General features: G+C 38.6%; 1 long non-coding RNA gene across 1 annotated transcript in view; it reads left to right on the top strand.

Moving 5' to 3' along the window:
- The first annotated feature begins 3,013 nt into the window (after positions 1-3,013).
- LOC107732319 (uncharacterized) overlaps positions 3,014-3,840 on the top strand; it is a 4,107-nt gene continuing 3,280 nt past the window's right edge. Inside the window, exons 1-2 of the long non-coding RNA XR_001638862.1 lie at positions 3,014-3,121; positions 3,333-3,395. This is a non-coding gene — a long non-coding RNA (uncharacterized LOC107732319). The remainder of the gene's footprint in view (positions 3,122-3,332; positions 3,396-3,840) is intronic.

Genomic DNA, 3,840 nt, shown 5'->3' with positions numbered 1-3,840 from the left:
TATATATATTATACACACACACACACACACACACATACATACATATATACACACACGCACAAAGAAAAACAAGTAGATAGAATAGAAAACATAGAAAGCTAGTTTATTTTTTTTTTTAAGGGGTCATATGATGCCATTTTAAAAATCATTATTTTGTGTATTTGGTGTAACAGAATATGTCAAAATATTGTAAGTATGCATTTGCTCTTAAGGCAAAGAAAAGTAAAAAAGCCCAAAATGTGTAATACAAACCTAAATCGATCATATCACACATCAAATCAGCCAAAAAAAAAAAAAAAAAAAAAAAAAAAAAATCCATATATGGAAAGAACGAAAACAGGACAGGATAGTACAAAACACCCCCTATAACACTAGTGGCATGTGACTGTGTGCCATAACATATACCATATCACAACATACCATTACATCCACCATGACATTAGTTACATTTCCTGATAAATGCCAAGTTCTGTCATGAACCACCCCTGCTCTAGATGATGGAGGCTGATGGGTCCTTAACGTAAACTGATGATATTCACTGCATTAAATGATTTAGCACAAGCTGATTGGTCCATGTTGTACACACAGCCAAAGAGCTTGCTGCTTTACATTTAAATGCCTTGCTAGCATTCACTTGAACATTTTGCAGCTCACTTTCAGAGTTCCAACTTCCCAAGCTCCACCTATAGATCTGCGACGGATTACTTTATATGCTATATGTGCAGCAGCAGTATGTCTTAAATACTCACAGCACCATATGCGCGTATGCATTTGCAGTTCCTGTAAATAATCTACAACTACAGCAATATCCAAGGCAGCAGCAATTCAGCAGCAGCGTAGCAGATCTATTACACCAAGACCAAATACATTACCATTGTCATGTCCATTACCATGTCAAAGTCTTCAGAGAGTTGTTTTTAAAATGTACAGAAAAACACAATTAAAAACCTGTGTTGCGAAAAACAAAGGTATGTGTATCATTGTTCATTTTTTAATCATGCAAGCCATTTAGCAAGGTAATGCTGGCAAATGCTATAGCTAGGGGCTACAGTTAAAATGTACGGTAACAATTTAGATTATGGAAAACTATTCTCCAGGGGCATAGTCTGTGTGCCCCACCCACCCAATATTTATACCATGGTTAATGGAAACCTAGTATCAGGCTTGATTAAAAATGTTTTGGTCTCATATTTACATCATATAGTTAAGAAATATCACACGAGCAATAGGCTAAGTGCAAATGTGATACTGCTCTTATACAATAGTTCAGTAAGTAAGAAGTTAATATTGTGTTATTTTAGACAGTGTTTTGCTCAGTTTTGCCAATGAAAAAAAGACAAAGCAGAACTGTTCGTCTCCGAGCAACACACAGCGGCATTTCATTTCTTAATGCACGTTTTAAACGAATTGGGTGAACCATTTGGCGCGTTGAACCATTGGCGCCTTGGATTTGAAGCGCCGCTGCACAGACCGATCGGTGTATGACATCAAAGTACAGCGAGAGCGATTCAAAAGCATAAGGAGCCATCTGCTCTCTATAGCTCTTGTGGTACTTTGATGTCACACAACGATCGGTCCGATGGTGATGATCCGCTTCAAGTCAAACAAGCCTAATAATTCAATGGACCATTCATAAAGAACCATTTACTTTACTCCTGAATGAATCAGCCATTTTAACGAATCAAATGAATGAATAAATGACTCGATGACTTCATCATTAAGACATTAACCACCACCTACTGGCAGTTTTAGATTATTATTTAGAGTATCATTTCATTAAAGAAATAATTTCAGATTTCCATAGTAATAATAAAAATTAATAAAATAAATTATTAAAGGTATAGTTCACCCACCCAAAAATGACAATTGTGTCATCATTTACTCACCCTCATGGTCCAAAAGAGTATATGTAATAAATTTGATCAAACAAAATATTTCTTGCCGAAGCTACTTTTTGTAATGTCCGTTTGATGCTTTACACAACAATGACTTTAAATTATCTTCTGGGAGTAATTTCTCAGCCAAATTTGATGTGTGATTAATTTGCGATTAATTAGATTAATTAATTGCCACATCCTGTAATTAATTAGATTAAAAATTGTAATCGCTTACCAGCCCTAATATATAGGCTATATATATATATGTATGTATTCCATTCTTCCCCAAACCTTTAAAAAACACATTTAAGGTCAGTCAAAATTGCCTCTGCTACAAGCATTAATGAAAACACTCTTAACAGAACTATGTGTCAAAGGATTTACCAGAAACTCGACTATTACAGCTCAGTGTCATCTAAATTACACACTTATTGGCACAGAACAAGCTTCACAGATGGGGCCACGCTGTAAGCATATGACATTGAGCAACATGATATTTAATGACCTTTCTGTAAGGTGTTTAAAAACCTCTCAATGGATATTACTTATAAATAGCTAAATGTTTTATCTGTCACTTTCCAGTAATTTATTTATTCAGCCATTACTTTGTCATCCTCTGCAAAATCTCAGACCAAATCAGCAAAGAATGTCAAAGTGCCCCGGCTCAATGTGAACTGCGGGGGTGTGTACGCACCATGAACGGTGAGTGACTGGCAGCGGTGTTTGGACAGGTGCCCCTAATTGGCAGGTGGAGCTCTCGGCCGCAGCTGTGGCTGCTGAGACTAACGATGAGTCAGGCCGGACAGGCAGCAGAGAAGCGTCTGGAACGTCTCTGTCTACTTGCACAGTGACAGAGTTGCCGGGGATGATGTTGTTGTTTGGACAGGTGCCCCTAATTGGCAGGTGAAGCTCTCGGCCGCAGCTGTGTCTGCTGGGACTAATGATGAGTTGGGCTGGACGGGCAGCAGAGAAGCGTCTGGAAAATCTGTCTGCTTGCGTGTAGGCAGTTGCTGGGGATGATGCTGTTTCAGGCTGATTAATTTGAGTGGCGGGTCCAGTCGCGAAGAAGGAGTGTAAGGTGAGTGGGGGGGGAGTGGAGCTGTGTGGGCTGTGACATTGTCTTTATTATCAGAGAACCTTAGCGGCAGCAGCCTCAAGCAAATGAGACAGTCCCCCTGGGAAGGATGGCAGTGGAGAGCTTCTCTTCGGCATGTCATATTACATCTGCTGGTACTTTGTGACGGGTGAGAATACACTTACATGGGCACAGGTAGGTTTAGCGGTTTAGGTGGGCCCAAAGTCTACTGTGGCCAACATGAAAGTCAACATGAAGTCAGAATGGACCCCATTACTTATTCAATGTCAATTCCAGGACTTTTTGTGAATAATTTCCTAATTTAAGCAGTCTCCATGATTAAAAATGTAACTTGTTCTAACTTTGACTTTCCTTTTCAGATGATGCCACAAATATTTCTTATTTCTTCATCCCATCCTCTCCAACCATTTGGTTTCATCGTAGTATGTAACATCTACTTTGCACAATCCAATCAATCCCAATGGACAATATCAACGTCCTATTTTATTTTGGAAGGAAATAGGTGTCAGAATTCAGAAATAAGTTTCATGTTGATGCCTGGTTTTATATGAAATGGGTGGATCTTAAATTAAGGGTATTCGTAGTTCACTGAGAAGCTATGCAAACAGCTGTCATTATAGCGAACAATTTCTTCGATTTCAGAATGGCGCAATAAAATCGTTTGGGAGTTTTTTTATTTTATTTTTTTTTGCGTAACTTGTCAGTGAACTACGGCTATGTGTAGTAAATTGTGCTTCAACTGAAAGCACGTGATGATGATTTGCTGCTGATGACAATCACATTCGATTAATCGTGCAGCCCTAACAGATCTCATGCCTTTTCGGGGGGTGCTTAATAAACTGACAAACTTTAAATCCGAAGAACTGC

This window comes from Sinocyclocheilus rhinocerous, unplaced genomic scaffold, assembly GCF_001515625.1.
Source record: "Sinocyclocheilus rhinocerous isolate Xijiao unplaced genomic scaffold, SAMN03320098_v1.1 scaffold249, whole genome shotgun sequence".
Lineage (NCBI taxonomy): Eukaryota > Metazoa > Chordata > Actinopteri > Cypriniformes > Cyprinidae > Sinocyclocheilus > Sinocyclocheilus rhinocerous.
This window is presented reverse-complemented; position numbering and strand designations above follow the sequence as displayed.